This window comes from Dendrobates tinctorius, unplaced genomic scaffold (genome assembly GCF_039654945.1).
Source record: "Dendrobates tinctorius isolate UK_male_01 unplaced genomic scaffold, ASM3965494v1 ptg000151l, whole genome shotgun sequence".
Classification (NCBI taxonomy): Eukaryota; Metazoa; Chordata; class Amphibia; order Anura; family Dendrobatidae; genus Dendrobates; species Dendrobates tinctorius.
In genome coordinates, this window is record NW_027361818.1 from 6,166,749 (window position 1) to 6,185,363 (window position 18,615).

General features: G+C 49.9%; 2 protein-coding genes across 5 annotated transcripts in view; one reads left to right on the forward strand and one right to left on the reverse strand.

Moving 5' to 3' along the window:
* LOC141050195 (extracellular calcium-sensing receptor-like) overlaps nucleotides 1-11,285 on the reverse strand; it is a 60,313-nt gene extending 49,028 nt beyond the window's left edge. For all 3 annotated transcript variants that reach the window (XM_073547035.1, XM_073547034.1, XM_073547033.1), the window contains exon 1: nucleotides 11,149-11,285. The gene's annotated coding sequence lies outside the window, so the exon portion shown is untranslated. The remainder of the gene's footprint in view (nucleotides 1-11,148) is intronic.
* LOC141050193 (extracellular calcium-sensing receptor-like) overlaps nucleotides 11,191-18,615 on the forward strand; it is a 49,927-nt gene continuing 42,502 nt past the window's right edge. For both annotated transcript variants that reach the window (XM_073547027.1, XM_073547028.1), the window contains exon 1: nucleotides 11,191-11,329. The gene's annotated coding sequence lies outside the window, so the exon portion shown is untranslated. The remainder of the gene's footprint in view (nucleotides 11,330-18,615) is intronic.

Sequence of the window (18,615 nt, forward strand, 5' to 3'; positions counted from 1 at the left end):
TGTTATTACAGACCACAAAAACCTAACCTACCTATAGTCAGCTAAAAGACTAAATCCCAGGCAGGCTAGGTGGGCCTTGTTTTTCTCCAGGTTTGATTTTATAATCACCTTCCGCCCCGGGACTAAAAATGTGAGGGCAGATGCCCTCTCTCGCAGTTTCTGCCCCACACAGACCGAGGACTGTGAACCAGTCCCAATATTGGCTAATGGAATCGTCGTGTCGGCAGTGTCTTTGGACCTTCTGGAGGAGATCCGTAGGTCTTCAGAGCAAGTTCCTGACACTACGCCCCCCAAAAAATTGTTCGTTCCGGCTAACCTTCGTCTGCAGGTTCTAAAAGAATCGCACGACTCTGTCCTGGCAGGCCATCCGGGTCTCAATAATACCACCAGGTTGGTAACTAGGAACTTTTGGTGGCCGACGGTGGTCAAGGACTGTAAGGACTATGTTTCAGCGTGTGAAGTCTGTGCCCGCGCCAAGTCCCTCCATAGTCGCCCTGCCGGCTGGCTTCAGTCCTTGCCCACCCCTGAGAGTCCATGGACCCACATCTCCATGGATTTCATTACAGACCTGCCGCCATCAGATGGGAAAACTTGTATCTGGGTGGTGGTAGACAGGTTCAGCAAGCAGGGCCATTTTATTCCCCTGTCTGGGTTGCCTAACTCTGAGACTTTAAGTAAGTTGTTTATCCTGCACATTGTACGTCTGCACGGCGTTCCGGCAAATATTGTGTCCGACAGGGGTACCCAGTTTGTCTCGAAGTTCTGGAGGGCATTCTGTAGACGCATTGGTGTGGAGTTGTCCTTTTCTTCGGCATACCATCCCGAAACTAATGGTCAAACTGAGCGTACTAACCAAGCTCTGGAACAATACCTCTGCTGTTATGTGTCAGGACATCAGACCGATTGGGTGGAACATCTGCCATTGGCTGAGTTCGCCCTCAATAATCGATATCAAGACTCCATTAAAACTACCCCTTTCTTTTGTAACCTTGGACTACATCCGCGCTTTGGGTCGTTTTCGGCCAGGATGTCGGAGCTCCCTGGGGTTGAGCAAAATATACATCGGCTAAAAACGATTTGGTCTGAGGTTAATTCAAATTTGAAAGGGGCTCAGGTTAGACAGGCTTCGGCTGCAAATAGACGACGATCTAAGGGGCCGCACCTGGGAGTTGGCGACAAGGTTTGGCTCTCTACAAAAAATATCAAACTTAAGGTACCGTCCGCCAAACTAGGTCCCAGGTTCATCGGCCCATACGAAATTATCGAGGTGGTTAACCCAGTAGCCTTCCGCTTAAAACTTCCACAGTCATTCAAATTGCCTAACGTATTCCACAGGTCTCTCCTCAAACCTTATCGTTCTCCCATTCACCCTGTTCAGTCCCCTCCTCCTCCTGTTTCGGTCGGGGGAGCTCTGGAGTATGAAGTCCAGGGTATCCTTGACTCCCGCCTTGTGAGGGGCTCAGTACAGTAGCTGGTACACTGGAAGGGCTACGGCCCAGAAGAAAGGTCCTGGGTTCCTGCGGGGAACGTCCATGCCAAGGCATTAATTAGGAGATTTCATCTTCTTCACCCTGACAAACCGGGTTTTGAGGGTCCGGAGGCCCCTCCTGGAGAGGGGGGTACTGTCACGTCGCCGTCAGACTCGGGGCCGGCTGTTCCGCCCTCAGCCACTAGGAGGCGACGGACTGTCACGCCGCCCTCGGGCTCGGGGCCTGCTGTCCAGGCCTCGGCTACCAGGAGGCACCGGACTGACATGTCATCGTCAAATTCAGGGCCTGCTGTTCCGCCCTCAGCCACTGTGAGGCGCCGTGGCTCGCGCCCGAGTAATGGCGGCAACAGTGAAAGGGCTTCTGCGCAGGCGTCTAGTGGACACAGACTCCGCTCCTCTGTCAGTCATGAAGGGGTTGGTGCATCGTCATCAGGTCTGGTCCTGGGGGCGGTCCTGATGACATCATCAGCCCGCGAGCCAGTGAGGGATGACCTGATCCCTCAAATACCTTTGGACTGGGCTTGCAAGTCGCCAGATATATTCTTGGTTCCCCTGCGTGTTACTGTGTGAATTGCTGTTTATGACTCTGACTTTGGCCTGGATTCTGACTCTGCTTCTGCCTAACGATTCTGTACCTCTGCGACTCTCCTGGTTATGACTCTGACTTCGGCCTGGATTCTGACTCTGCTTCTGCCTAACGATTCTGTACCTCTGCGACTCTCCTGGTTTATGACTCTGACTTTGGCCTGGATTCTGACTCTGCTTCTGCCTAACGATTCTGTACCTCTGCGACTCTCCTGGTTTATGACTCTGACTTCGGCCTGGATTCTGACTCTGCTTCTGCCTAACGATTCTGTACCTCTGCGACTCTGATTTATGACTCTGGCTTCGGCCTGGAATCTGACTCTGCTACGGTCTACTGTTTTTGTACCGTGGCTGCCTGACTGGTTTAGTCTCGGATATAGGGGTAAAGGGTATCAGTGTTTCTCGGGGTGCTGTCTGGCTGCAGTCCAGACCGCAGGCAGACGTCACAATCGCCATCTGCTGTCAGGCTAGTGTAAAGGCCTCCCTTCACTTATAATAAGTCCTGATCTGTTGCATATGTCAACAAAAATATGAAAGGGTCCAAACCCTCCCTGATGGTATTGATATTTAGTTCTACCCCTGCACCATCCTCTCCATTCGTTCACTACGTGTAAGACTTGGAAGTACTGGTGCACAAGTTGGTCTAAAAAATGTGTCAAAGGACTCTTCTTCCACCGCTGCTGCTGTTTTGACATTGACAAATTGACGTGCCGGAGGTTGGAAGTCTAGAGCTGATTGTGAACTGTCTGCTTCACTGCTGTCTTGGGGAAAAACTCTCTTAAGATTGTGTAAAAGCGTGTTTCGATACTCCAGCATTCGCACGTCCCTTTCTAAGGCGGGAAGCATCTGGTAAAATTTGGTTTTATAACGTGTATCTAACAGAGAGACAACCCAGTAGTCAGCAGTATTCCTAATCATAATTATATGGGGATCATGTTGCAGATAGTGTTGCAAGAAGGCACTCATATGTCGGGCTCCACCGTGAGGTCCAAGCCCATGCTGTGTTGGTGACTTGGTAACAATGATGCTTGTTTCTTCCTCCTCTATTTGCTCCTTGGATCTTGCACCTTCAATAACAGTTTGTCTGTTAGCACCAGCACCCCTGGTGTCCCAGTAATCCACCCTCCCTTGGCACCCGCCTGTGTGACGACAGTCTGGATCTTAGAGACAATGTTATCCCTTCTGTAGTCTCCTCTGCTTCCTGCTCTTCTTCTGGGACCACCATCTCCTCCCTCAGGCTATTCAAAGTCTGCTCCAGCATATAGATGACCAGACTAGTGATGCGTGTTATGATGAGTCACAGAAGGAGGAAAAAACAAAATACCAGCTAAGTCCAGAAAAACCAGAGAGGTTGGCAGCTATCGGATTGCAGACCCCTGAACCTATCCACAACAACTAGCAGTAGCCGTGGGGGGTTCCTACGGTGCCCTAGACCCCTCGATCACAGCCGGAGAACTATATAGCCTAAAGACAGAAAGGGGAAAAACTAAACTGCCCCAGAGCAGACCCCAAAGCAATAGGCAGCCCCCAACACATAATGACGGTGAAGCAAGATGAAAACACTAACACAGATAGAAAGATAGGTTGAGCAAATGATGGGGCCCAAGCTAACTACATAGGACAGGATAGGAAAGCTGCTGTCTGCCAACCGCAAAAACCCTATAAAAATGAGCCAACCGACTGATAGGAAAAACAGGCCCTGAAGTCGCTAGGCTTCAAAAGACTATATCAGCACTCAGGTATATTCTGAAGACAGAGCAAAAGATCAACAGATCAGAGACAAAAATGGAATTCAGCTCACCCCCAGCCGGGGATGGCAGAACTCCCAAAAAACAAGGCAAAACAAAAACAAAACTGAAGAGTACAAAGAAGAGCAGAAAAACTTATCTTTGAGATGCAGGAATCAGACTGGTCTCCAGGAATCCAGCAGGAAAATCACCAGCCAGGAAGAAGGGAGTCGGCAGCCTTATATCCAGTCCTCAATTCCAGCCACCCAGTCATCATCTAGCTGCCCAGGTGTTTTGTAATCAGTCTCACTACCTTCTGTCATGATCACGTGTCAGGACGCAGATGATGCCGCAAGGCGAACCCATAACACACGTGATCATGACATTATCACAGGCCCTACAGTTTTTTTTTTCTGGTGAGCTTTGGCCATGTGGAGACCGCTGAGTAATTGCTGCTGGGCCTCACTGATGTGAGTGGGGAGCGGCAAGGTGTTAGAGCCGCTGCAGCAGCAGTTATCAGGGTCTGGGGCCTCTGCTCAGATAACCAGAGAGAAAAAAAAAATGGCGGCTGCGGTCTGGCAAAAGCCCCTAGAGTCGCTGCTGGGGAGCGGGACTTGCTCTCGCACGGGGAGGTACCCAGGCAGGTGGGAGGAATGGTGCCCCACGGAGCTGCCTGGTATTCCCCGAGGTGAAGGGGTACATCCCTGTGGTGAGCAGACTAGGTGTGTAGTCGCTGCTGGGGAGCGGGACTTGCTCTTACAGGGGACGCACCCAGGCAGGTGGGAGGAATGGTGCCCCACGGAGCTGCCTGGCATTCCCCGAGGTGAAGGGGTACGTCCCTGTAGGGAGCAGATTGGTGTATAGTCCGCGGGGCTCATGCCAAATCTTCGATGCCGCCCCTCCTGGTCGTGTGGAGGCGACCAGCGAGTATATATATTTTCCTCCATATTCCTGCGGCTATGGTACTAAAACCCCCTAGAGTCGCTGCTGGGGAGCAGGACTGGTTCATGCAGGCGGGCGCACCCAGGCAGGTGGGAGGAATGGTGCCCCACGGAGCTGCCTGGTATTCCCCGAGGTGAAGGGGTACGCCCCTGTGGTGAACTGACTGGTGTGAGTCCGCGGGGTTTTACGCCAAATCTTCATACCATCGAAGAAGCCGCCCTCCTGGTCGTGTGGAGGCGACCAGCGAGAGTATATTTCCTCCATTTTCCGGTCCCCTTCTCCTCCTGGTGTGTGCAGCAGGTGTGCTGCGGGGGAGTAGGGACAAATCTCTACCCTCGCCATTAACCAACCCTAGGAGGCGCAGTCCTCATGGTGAAAGGGTTGGAGGGTGGTGTCCCTTGGTGAATAGTGGGGGTGTGAGTGTGGTGACACAGGGGGACGCCTCTGTTGTCAAGTCCAGAGTGAGTTCACCAAAAAATGACAAACGAACGTGTGTAATAAACGTTCAGGTCCGGACCTATGTGTGAACGAGCGTGTATGTGTGCCACCAAAAAACATCTTGGAAATGTGTTGTGGAGTCTGATCAGCTCTTAGCATACATACACATACATAATCTCGTTCCCCAGGTCGGCGCTGTGGAGATGAGTGGTGCCTCCAAAATGAACATATATTGCCAATACCAGCGGTGCGTTTGTCATAAACCTGAAGTGTCAGGTAATGGTGGGGTGAACTCAGGGTCTGGGCGTCCCCGCTGTAGGTGTTTCCCTAATGAGGGGTGGTCTTGAGGGTCCAGAGGCCCCTCATTAAGGAGGGGGTACTGTCATGATCTGAAGTGATCTGACAGTTTTAAATCACTGGGTGAACTTTTTTTACTTTGGAAAGTTCCAAGGTGTCTTGACTGTCCCCGGTGGTGGTTTTGATATTGCACTTTAGGTTTTGTGCACTTAATCATGTATCAGGTGTTACACCCTATAAAGGTGTGCTAGAGGTGTGCAATCACTGCCTGTGATATTGTGAGTTTGTGCTCACTCTGTTTTTGGAGAGCCTGGATGAAGGATGGAGCTGGTGAGGAGTCCTGCGCAGCTTAGCCAGGGGGGATGTGTTTCAGCTATGGTGTCTGGACGAAGGGCTGGCATGGCGTGGTGGAGTCGCAGTGATGGTGTCAGCGGGAAGTGTCTGCATGGGCTGGTGGAGTGGCGACTATGGAGAGTGGCACTCACCATGTGGGACATGGCCGCTGAGCTGGACTCAAGCATGCTCGACTTCGTGTCAGCAGCTGAACTCATCTTTGGGACTCTGGTTCTAAGCAGCTGCAACTGGTGGTGGATTCTGCTCCAAGGTTGCACTAAGGTGAAGGATCCTGTTATGGTGATGGATCAGGGTGAAGGAGAAGATGCACACAGGTGGTGGGCTCTGTTGCTAGGAGCGCACGCAACAGAGCAAAGCTAAGTGGTGTCCCCCTGTATTGTCTCTTTCCTCATGTGTGTTATTAGTGCAGTGGTGGGATTAGTTTCCGCACCGACCTATTCCCTAGTGAGGGTTTAGGTTCAGGGCGAGCTAGGGCGTTGAGGTACGCGTGCGGCGCCCGGTGCGAAACCGGCATAGGGAACGTTAGGAGTGCAGGGACACTGGCTCAGGGGAGCTCAGGAGGTCTCCAATTCCCTTTTCCCTATTGTAGGGCCCCCCATTGTTAAAGTTACCCAGGTTCCCCCCTTTATTATTTAAATGCGCCTTACTGGAGGCGGTGTTTCCAGATATTGTATGTATAACGTGTAATACCTAAATTCGCCAGGTGGAGGCGGCGTATCCACCTGCACGTTTTTATTATTTAAATGCGCCCCACTGGAGGCGGTGTATCCAGGGTCACGTGTGTTATGGGTTCGCCTTGCGGTATCATCTGCGTCCCGACACACGTGACCATGACACCTTCCTTCACTAGAGGAGGGAGTTCATCAGACCTCAATGGTGAAGGGAAAAATTAACTCACAACAGATGCGGATGATGGCGTCATCAGCGCTAACCATCTTAGTAGCCATTTCAAAACTGTGGAAATGAGCAGACAGCTTATGTGCTTTCTGGAGCAGCTCATCCAGGCCAGGATTCTGGCTAAGAAAACACTGTACTAAACAGCAATAGCACAAAAAGAGGACTTAAAAATCCTCCAAAAATTCAAAAATACAGCAAAAAAGGCAGAGATGCTTACCTGCCCAGGCCTCTAAACAAATGCACTATCAGGATGCAGTGGACCCATATAGTTAAGATGGCGGCAACACAGGTGCAAGAATACCGATAAGACAACCGCTCTCATCCTACCAATCCATGGAGGGGCGGTTGATTGGTATATTGATGCAAAATGAAGACTTGTATGTGGCACTGTTCACACTATGGCAATGCACAGCATCCAGGTTAACAGCCTATTAGTTACTCCCTTCTATTAGATCAGGCAGGCTGCCCAGTGCTATAAAGATGCATCACATTGTTCAACATCTTTATCAACGATTTAGATGAAGGAATTGAGGGTAAACTGATTAAATTTGCTGATGACACAAAGCTAGGAGGGATAGCTAATACTAGAGAAGAGAGAGAGAGGATTCAAAAAGATATAAATAAACTGGAGAAGTGGGCAGCAACTAACAGAATGGTTTTTAACAGGGAGAAATGCAAAGTACTACATCTGGGCAATAAAAATGGAAAAAACATATATAGAATGGGAGGAATAGGGCTAAGTGACAGCACATGTGAAAAAGACTTGGGTATACTAATAGATCACAGACTGAATATGAGTCAACAGTGTGATGCAGCAGCAAAAAAGGCAAATGCAATTCTAGGATGTATTAACAGAAGCATACAGTCTAGATCACGTGAAGTCATTATTTCCCTCTACTCCTCTTTGGTCAGACCTCATCTGGAATATTGTGTCCAGTTTTGGGCACCACATTTTAAAAAAGACATCAACAATCTGGAGCAAGTTCAGAAAAGAGCGACCAGAATGGTGACCGGTCTGCAAACCCTGTCTTATGAGGAAAGGTTGCAGGATTTGGGAATGTTTAGTTTGCAAAAGAGAAGACTGAGAGGAGACTTAATAGCTGTCTACAAATATCTAAAGGGCTGTCACATTGTAGAAGGATCAACTTTATTCTCATTTGCACAAGGAAAGACTAGAAGCAATGGGATGAAACTGAATGGGAGGAGACACAGATTAGATATTAGAAAAAACTTTTTGACAGTTAGAGTGATCAATGAGTGGAACAGGCTGCCACGAGAAGTGGTGAGTTCTCCTTCAATGGAAGTCTTCAAACAGAGGCTGGACAGACATCTGACTGGGATGATTTAGCGAATCCTGCTTTGAGCAGGGGGTTGGACCAGATGGCCCAGGAGGTCCCTTCCAACTCTACAATTCTATGATTCTATGATTCATGTGAAACCACAGTTTACAAGACCAAATGGGCCCAACTGCACCCTGAAAAATAAAATGCAAAAAACACATGAAAAAATGTGAGGTATTAGTTGATATTTTGGCCAAAATATGTAAGCTCGGAATCCTCGGCATCCTCATTTGTTTGGAGGCCTGGGCAGGTGAGCATCTCTGCTTTTTTGCTGAGAAAATGCTGTACCCCCAGGTTGAGGATGTGAGCCATGCAAGGCCATGTGTGTGAGCTTGCACCAGGTTTGCACCGTTATCGGACATGGTCTTTCCTAGATGCAAGCTCAGCGGAGACATCCATTGATCAAGCTCAGCCTGGAGAGCTGTCCACAACTCTTCAGCTGTATGACTGCGATCTCTATCGCATATCAGTAGAAATACTGCCCGATTGCAGTGAGCCCTGGCTGCGCAGTATGGTGGTGGTGGGGGGTCGCTCTGCACTGTTGGAACTTGTGTCTCGTGAAGGCAGAGGTGGAGGCCCTAGAGGAGACAGAGGAGGCAGAAGCAGTGAAGGAAGTGTTAAATGTGGAGGTTTGTCCTGCAAGCCTTGGGGATTCCAAGACTCATGGAGCAGCCATCTCAATAGTTGGCACGGTAACAGAGGAGGAGGAAGAAGCTACAGTTGTGATTGATGAGGCAGCTGATGGTTGTTGAGGTCCACTGATCCGCATTTTAGCGCAGTGGGATTCCCAGAGTAAAACATGTTGATTACACATGTGAAGGTTCATACATGTAGAAGTCAAATTATTGCACTTTTTACCTCTATTCAGTTTTTTGTCAAAAAAGGCACAGGTAAGGCCACCCTTGCCCTCCCTGTGAGCTGCAGACCCATAGACGCTGCTGGTCAGAGGCACAGTTGTGCTGAGGATGCATCGCTCCTCGTGGCTGCATCACTACGGGTCTGTGACGAACAGCTCAACGTAACCTCCTCATCTTCCTCCTCAGATGACCTACTCAGCTGTGTGCCTCTATGTTCAGGCCAACTGGGATCTAACACCTCATCATCCTCTGTGTTGTCACATTCCTCGTCATTGAAGTCACCCTCTTTCTCTTCTTGCCTTGACAGCACAGTACAGTCCGCGTGAGCCTCAGATATCCGAGTCTCATCAGGATTCCCCCCCAGGGGTTAACGTCTGGTGACGAGGGTCAGGATGCTGTTCGGACCCTACTTCGTCCTGCCCCAGATCCAAGCTAAAAAATTTTTAGGCATCGGTGCAGATTTCCTCCTCTTGACTCTGTGAAGCTTTTGAGTACGTTCCAGATGACCATGGCATAGAATGTGTGAACAGCTCCTCACTCACCCATGTGTGGTGCTCTTTCTGGGCATCATCGACAAGCATCTGCCAAAGAAAGGTTGCGGTGTAGCCTGGCCGGTAACATATGTTGTCAGCTGTCTTTCCATAGGACGTGACGTTGCTGCACTAGTGCTTTCACCAAGATTACCACCTACCCCACGTACACCTTGAACATCAAGCCTAATTCCCTTCCACCACAGCCTCGCCTTCGTGCCAAACGCTCATGATACACCACCATTATTGTTGCTAAAGTGCTGAAGATACTTTTGTGACAACGCAAATATTTTCCTGCACTTTAACTGAATGTTACCGATTTTTACCTAAAATTTTGCTCGTTTCCGATCACGAATCCGAAGGTGCCGAATTTGTTTGGCGATCATTTTCCGAACAAATTCGCTCATCATTAGTTGTATACTGACGGCCTCCGTTATAATACGTGCGGTCGCATACTGACGGCCTCCGTTATAATACGTGCGGTCGCGTACTGACGGCCTCCGTTATAATACGTGCGGTCGCGTACTGACGGCCTCCGTTATAATACGTGCGGTCGCATACTGACGGCCTCCGTTATAATACGTGCGGTCGCATACTGATGGCCTCCGTTATAATACGTGCGGTCGCGTACTGACGGCCTCCGTTATATTACGTGCGGTCCTATACTGACGGCCTCCGTTATAATACGTGACGCCGCCTGAAGGATTCAGCCCTGGACGGACCGCCGCCTGAAGGATTCAGCCCTGGACGGACCGCCGCCTGAAGGATTCACCCCTGGACGGACCGCCGCCTGAAGGATTCACCCCTGGACGACATCTCAGCCGTGACTGACGCTGTAACTCCCTGTCCTGTCCTGGAGGAGCACACGGTAATGGATCTCTACAGAGACTGCTCTCATTCCGCACTCAGTGTTCTGCTTCATTTCCCCCTTAACCATTTGTCTCCCAGCGAGGAGTGAACCCCTTGCTCAATTGTGTTAACCCTTGCTCTGCCTTGTGTCTGTCACTGCATCCCGCTGCCATAAGGCCATGTGCACACGATGCAGATTTGCAGCGTTTCCGCAGCGGATTTTACTGCGCAGAAACGTTGCATATCCGCATTGTGATGTACAGTACCTTTAAAATGAATGAAAAAAAAAAAAAACGTTGTGCAGACGCTGCGGATTTTTCCGCGCGGTTTTCCTGCGGTACAAAATCCGCAGCATGTTACTTCTTTTGTGCGGTTTTCTATCTCCCCTGTTACCAAATCCGCAGGGGAAAGACCGCACAAAAACCGCATGAAAACCGTGAAAAATGGAAGAAATCCGCAGGAAAAATGCAGGTCATTTGACCTGCGGTTTTCTTCCATTCTGCACGGAAAAATCCGCAGGGCTCAAAACTCCGTCTGCACTCAGCCTTACACAGACACAAGAACCCGACGATAGAAAAGAAAAAGAAAAACCCGCGGCAGTGCTGAGCCCACAGGAGCCGGAAGTCACGTGTCACTGTTTGGACACGTGGGGACCCTCCAGGTCACGTGTCTCAGGTCCTTGCAGGGTGAATCGGGTATAACCGCCGCGCAGCACGTACATTCCTGGCTCCACAGGTCCCGGCACATACATGTCAGACGTGGTGGACGTAACTATTTATCTGCCAGGACCGGCCGTGCTAGCAATTCAGTATTCATTCTCGGCACGGTCTGGAGTTACTTTACCTGCGAGGACCTTAGACACGTGACCCGGCAGGTCCTTCCTGTGTGCTGTCTCGGCACATGTGAGCGTCCGCCGCCATCACACCGCGGAGCTCCGTCAGAGGGGACATGTAGGGCGCTCCGGGGGGACTGCAAGTCACAGCGACGCCCGGCCGGGAGATGTGGCGGATGGGCGGAGCCACGGGTGAGTCATCGGCGTTAACCCTTGGTGTCTTGGTGCTTTATCTCCTGCTTCCGTCACCTTTTTGGGGGAATTTTACCGTGACGAGTGGGCGGTTTGGAATAAACGTTTATTTTACCGCGTCATAAACGGGGAAAGATGGTGAAAAAGAAAAGACCCCCAAACCCCACCGCGGGGATTACTGTACTGTGTCCATCATGCGCCGCTAACCTGCGATACAACCGCGCCGGGGGGAAGAGGGGTGCTATTCTATATGTGTCTGCTGGAGCCCCCCCCTGACAGCCAGGTGTCTACTAGAGCCCCCCATGACAGCCAGGTGTCTGCCGGAGCCCCCCCCCGTGACAGCCAGGTGTCTGCCGGCGCCCCCCCCCCCCCGTGACAGCCAGGTGTCTGCCGGCGCCCCCCCCCCCCGTGACAGCCAGGTGTCTGCCGGCGCCCCCCCCCCCCCGTGACAGCCAGGTGTCTGCCGGAGCCCCCCATGACAGCCAGGTGTCTGCCGGAGCCCCCCGTGACAGCCAGGTGTCTGCCGGAGCCCCCCGTGACAGCCAGGTGTCTGCCGGAGCCCCCCGTGACAGCCAGGTGTCTGCCGGAGCCCCCCGTGACAGCCAGGTGTCTGCCGGAGCCCCCCGTGACAGCCAGGTGTCTGCCGGAGCCCCCCGTGACAGCCAGGTGTCTGCCGGAGCCCCCCGTGACAGCCAGGTGTCTGCCGGAGCCCCCCGTGACAGCCAGGTGTCTGCCGGAGCCCCCCGTGACAGCCAGGTGTCTGCCGGAGCCCCCCGTGACAGCCAGGTGTCTGCCGGAGCCCCCCGTGACAGCCAGGTGTCTGCCGGAGCCCCCCGTGACAGCCAGGTGTCTGCCGGAGCCCCCCGTGACAGCCAGGTGTCTGCCGGAGCCCCCCGTGACAGCCAGGTGTCTGCCGGAGCCCCCCATGACAGCCAGGTGTCTGCCGGAGCCCCCCATGACAGCCAGGTGTCTGCCGGAGCCCCCCATGACAGCCAGGTGTCTACTAGAGCCCCCCCCCCGTGACAGCCAGGTGTCTGCCGGAGCCCCCCCCCGTGACAGCCAGGTGTCTGCCGGAGCCCCCCCCCGTGACAGCCAGGTGTCTGCCGGAGCCCCCCCCGTGACAGCCAGGTGTCTGCCGGAGCCCCCCCCCGTGACAGCCAGGTGTCTGCCGGAGCCCCCCCCCGTGACAGCCAGGTGTCTGCCGGAGCCCCCCCCCGTGACAGCCAGGTGTCTACTAGAGCCCCCCGTGACAGCCAGGTGTCTGCCGGAGCCCCCCCCCGTGACAGCCAGGTGTCTGCCGGAGCCCCCCCCGTGACAGCCAGGTGTCTGCCGGAGCCCCCCCCCCGTGACAGCCAGGTGTCTGCCGGAGCCCCCCCCCGTGACAGCCAGGTGTCTGCCGGAGCCCCCCCCCGTGACAGCCAGGTGTCTGCCGGAGCCCCCCCCCGTGACAGCCAGGTGTCTGCCGGAGCCCCCCCCCGTGACAGCCAGGTGTCTGCCGGAGCCCCCCCCCGTGACAGCCAGGTGTCTGCCGGAGCCCCCCCCCGTGACAGCCAGGTGTCTGCCGGAGCCCCCCCCCGTGACAGCCAGGTGTCTGCCGGAGCCCCCCCCGTGACAGCCAGGTGTCTGCCGGAGCCCCCCCCCGTGACAGCCAGGTGTCTACTGGAGCCCCCCCCGTGACAGCCAGGTGTCTACTAGAGCCCCCCCCGTGACAGCCAGGTGTCTACTAGAGCCCCCCCCCGTGACAGCCAGGTGTCTGCCGGAGCCCCCCCCCGTGACAGCCAGGTGTCTGCCGGAGCCCCCTGTGACAGCCAGGTGTCTGCGGAAGCCCCCGTGCTTGTCATCAGGTTACTCCTGTGAAGGTTGCCCTGAGGATGACGTTCATAGGGGACAATGATTTCTGTTGCGTACAGGACCGCTGATCGGGTGATCGCAGCTTCCCCTAAGGCTGTGTGCACAGGCTGCGGAATCTGCTGCAGATTGATCCACGTGGATTTTGCAAAAGATCTGCGGTTTATCTGCGGATTGCTCTGCAGTTTATCATCTCTACAATGGAGTAGATGGCAAACCGCAGCGGAATCCGCAGAAAAGAAGGACATGTCAATTCTTTCTGCGGTTTAGGAACCGGAGCAAATCCGCGCATAAAAATCCGCACCGTCTGCACAGCGGTTTTTGATTTCCATAGGTTATAATGGTACTGTACACCGCCGCAGGGCCAAAACGTGTGCACACAGCCTTAGGGGACTATCAACTACAATGAAAAGTGAAAGAAAAAATATATAAAAGTTCAGATTACCCCCTATTAAATAATATGAAATAAAGAAATACCCAATTTTTATTGCTGCATTTGTAAAAATCCGATCAAAATATTTAAAAAATTAATCCGATCATAAATAAAATAAAATCTCCAGCGATGCATCACAGAAATGGAGATAAAACATCGTCTCAGGGCGCAAGAAAAAAACACCCCTCACCGCTTCAGACCCGAACTTTGGAAACATTCCGGCTCTTGAAAAATAGTCGCAAGTGAAATTTTTTTTTTTTTCACCGCCTAAATGAAACAAAACCTCTCCCATGTTTGGGATGCGAGACCTCGCTCCGCCCGGGGTGGGGTCAGAAGAAGAGCACAGGATCAGCTGCTGAATTTCACCATTTTTTTTGCTATTTTGTTGCCCTTGTAGTTTTTTTTCCACTTTCCCGTGCACTGTGTGCCAACATGAATGGTGTCATTGAAAATTATTATATATATTATTAAATGTAATCTATATTTTCTTTTTTTTCCTTTTCAGTTTTCGGAGGGGGAGGAGTCTGATCGCTTGTATTGTATATGGAAATACTTGAGAATTGCATTTAATAATGAAAGTGAGCGTCTCTTATCGGGACTACCGTGAGGACAGTCAGACGGCCTCTTACGGGAGTGACGTCACATCCCAATCCTCAGACTCGCCGCCGCCGGTGGCTCTCCTGACCTGAGCGTTACAGCTGTACAGAGATACATTCCGTCAGCCTCGGGTCAGGAGAGCCGACAGCCAAGTAATACGGCCGTCCGACTGCGTCGTGAGGCTGAGATTCACAGTTCCATCAAGATGGGACGGTGACCGGGGTGGGGACCTTTAGTAGGTCCCTGATTACCATGACAACCCATCGATGGCATAGGTGGGAGGTGGCGATGGTTGCCCAAAAAAATACCACCTCCAGGGACAGGTTATTAAAAATGCCTCTTTTAGGTTATGTTTAAACTATGGGGTTTTTTTTTTTTTTTTTCTTTAACGCAATTGGATGATCACAGGTTCTAGTCTCCAAAGGTAGCTAAAAAGATTAAAAAAAAAATTAATATAAAAATTCTGACTCCCCCTTACCCCAATAAAAAAAAAAAGAAAAAAAAAAAAAGGCAAATTTGGTGTCAGATACAGTGTCTACAAGTAGTATTCAACCCCCTGCAGATTTAGCAGGTTTGATAAGATGCAAATAAGTTAGAGCCTTCAAACTTCACACAAGAGCAGGATTTATTAACAGATGCATAAATCTTACAAACCAAAAAGTTATGTTGCTCAGTTAAATTTTAATAAATTTCAAACATACAAGTGTGGGTCAATTATTATTCAACCCCTAGGTTTAATATTTTGTGGAATAACCCTTGTTTGCAATTACAGCTAATAATCGTCTTTTATAAGACCTGATCAGGCCGGCACAGGTCTCTGGAGTTATCTTGGCCCACTCCTCCATGCAGATCTTCTCCAAGTTATCTAGGTTATTTGGGTGTCTCATGTGGACTTTAATCTTGAGCTCCTTCCACAAGTTTTCAATTGGGTTAAGGTCAGGAGACTGACTAGGCCACTGTAACACCTTGATTTTTTCCCTCTGGAACCAGGCCTTGGTTTTCTTGGCTGTGTGCTTTGGGTCGTTGTCTTGTTGGAAGATGAAATGACGACCCATCTTAAGATCCATGATGGAGGTGCGGAGGTTCTTGGCCAAAATCTCCAGGTAGGCCGTGCTATCCATCTTCCCATGGATGCGGACAAGATGGCCAGGCCCCTTGGCTGAGAAACAGCCCCACAGCATGATGCTGCCACCACCATGCTTGACTGTAGGGATGGTATTCTTGGGGTCGTATGCCATGCCATCCAGTCTCCAAACGTCACGTGTGTGGTTGGCACCAAAAATCTCGATCTTGGCCTCATCAGACCAGAGAACCTTGAACCAGTCTGTCTCAGAGTCCTCTAAGTGATCATGAGCAAACTGTAGACGAGCCTTGACATGACGCTTTGAAAGTAAAGGTACCTTACGGGCTCGTCTGGAACGGAGACCATTGCGGTGGAGTACGTTACTTATGGTATTGACTGAAACCAATGTCCCCACTGCCATGAGATCTTCCCGGAGCTCCTTCCTTGTTGTCCTTGGGTTAGCCTTGACTCTTCGGACAAGCCTGGCCTCGGCACGGGTGGAAACTTTGGAAGGCTAACAGTAGTTCCATAAGCCTTCCACTTCCGGATGATGCTCCCAACAGTGGAGACAGGTAGGCCCAACTTCTTGGAAAGGGTTTTGTACCCCTTGCCAGCCTTGTGACCCTCCACGATCTTGTCTCTGATGGCCTTGGAATGCTCCTTTGTCTTTCCCATGTTGACCAAGCATGAGTGCTGTTCACAAGTTTGGGGAGGGTCTTAATTAGTCAGAAAAGGCTGGAAAAAGAGATAATTAATCCAAACATGTGAAGCTCATTGTTCTTTGTGCCTGAAATACTTCTTAATACTTTAGGGGAACCAAACAGAATTCTTGTGGTTTGAGGGGTTGAATAATAAATGACCCTCTGAATAAACTTTTCACAATTTAAAAAAAAAATAATAAAAGAAATAACATTCTTTTTTGTTGCAGTGCATTTCACACTTTCAGACTGATCTACAGTCCAAATGTCACAATGCCAAGTTAATTATAGAATCATAGAATAGAATCATAGAATCGTAGAGTTGGAAGGGACCTCCTGGGCCATCTGGTCCAACCCCCTGCTCAAAGCAGGATTCGCTAAATCATCCCAGTCAGATGTCTGTCCAGCCTCTGTTTGAAGACTTCCATTGAAGGAGAACTCACCACTTCTCGTGGCAGCCTGTTCCACTCATTGATCACTCTAACTGTCAAAAAGTTTTTTCTAATATCTAATCTGTGTCTCTTCCCATTCAGTTTCATCCCATTGCTTCTAGTCTTTCCTTGTGCAAATGAGAATAAAGTTGATCCTTCTACAATGTGACAGCCCTTTAGATATTTGTAGACAGCTATTAAGTCTCCTCTCCGGGGGGAGGAGGAATACAGAAGGGTGGTTTTGGACTTTGTTGACTGGTGCCAGGCTAACCATTTAGAACTCAACGTAAAGAAAACCAGGGAGCTGGTGTTGAGTTATGGAAGGTGCATGAAGGATTGCTTACCTATCACTATTGATGGTCAGGATGTGGAGATGGTGGAGAATTTCAAATATTTGGGGGTTCACCTGGACAGCAAGCTTGATTGGAGGTGCCATATGGAGAAGGTTTGCAAGAAAGGGATGAGTAGACTTTACTTCCTAAGGAAGTTAAGGTCGTTTAATGTGTGTAGCAAAATGCTTGAAATGTTCTACCAATCCATTGTGGCGAGTGCAATCTTTGATGCAATTATATGCTGGGGTAGTAGTGTGCGCACAGCTGACGCGAATAAGCTGAATAAACTTATCAAGAAGGCTAGTGCGGCGGTGGGTCTACAACTCAGGACTTTCGAGGAGGTATTAGAGGATAGAATTACTAAGAAATGCAAGGCTATAATGAGCAACAATACACACCCGCTCTATGAACTGTTTGCGAAGCAAAAGAGCACATTCAGCAAGCGTCTACTCCAACTAATGTGTAAAAAGGAAAGATATAGAAAATCGTTTGTTCCGACAGCTGTGGGGATGTTTAACAAATGTATAAGTGTAAAGCATCCCAAGACTAAATGAAGTTCAAAGTGTATGGGGGGGAATTGGTGAGTTACAAGTACCAGTCTATCCGCATCTGCTGTCCATATAGACTTATTTTGTAAAGTGTGTATTGTTCTTGTAATGTTCTTGATCTTTGTTCTGCTGCTGTAATACTGTAATTTCCTCCGGGATCAATAAAGTTTATCTAATCTAATCTAATCTAATCTCTCAATCTTCTCTTTTGCAAACTAAACATTCCCAAATCCTGCAACCTTTCCTCATAAGACAGGGTTTGCAGACCGGTCACCATTCTGGTCGCTCTTTTCTGAACTTGCTCCAGTTTGTTGATGTCTTTTTTAAAATGTGGTGCCCAAAACTGGACACAATATTCCAGATGAGGTCTGACCAAAGAGGAGTAGAGGGAAATAATGACTTCACGTGATCTAGACTGTATGCTTCTGTTAATACATCCTAGAATTGCATTTGCCTTTTTTGCTGCTGCATCACACTGTTGACTCATATTCAGTCTGTGATCTATTAGTATACCCAAGTCTTTTTCACATGTGCTGTCACTTAGCCCTATTCCTCTCATTCTATATATGCTTTTTTCATTTTTATTGCCCAGATGTAGTACTTTGCATTTCTCCCTGTTAAAAACCATTCTGTTAGTTGCTGCCCACTTCTCCAGTTTATTTAAATCTTTTTGAATCCTTTCTCTCTCTTCTCTAGTATTAGCTATCCCTCCTAGCTTTGTGTCATCAGCAAATTTAATCAGTTTACCCTCAATTCCTTCATCTAAATCGTTGATAAAGATGTTGAACAATACAGGGCCCAGAACAGAGCCCTGTGGTACCCCACTTGAGACATTCTTCCAACTGGATGTGCAGCCATTTACGACCACTCTTTGGGTCCGATCACTAAGCCAGTTATGAATTCACCTAACAGTTGCCTTGTCCATTCCATACTTAGTCATTTTTTCAATAAGGATTGTATGAGAGACTTTGTCAAATGCTTTGCTGAAGTCAAGATATACTATATCTACAGCATTTCCTTGATCCACCCAATCAGTGATACCTTCATAGAAGGAAATTAAGTTAGTCTGACATGACTTATCAGTTACAAACCCATGCTGACTCTGTTTAATCACTTCATTCTTATCCAGGTATTGACATACATGTTGTTTAATAATTTGTTCAAAGATCTTTCCTGGTATAGAAGTCAGACTCACCGGCCTATAGTTGCCTGGGTCCACCTTCTTCCCCTTTTTGAAGATAGGAACAACATTTGCTCTTCTCCAGTCTTCTGGCACTTCTCCTGTTCTCCAAGAATTTTCAAAGATTATGGAGAGGGGTTCAAAAATTTCTTCTGC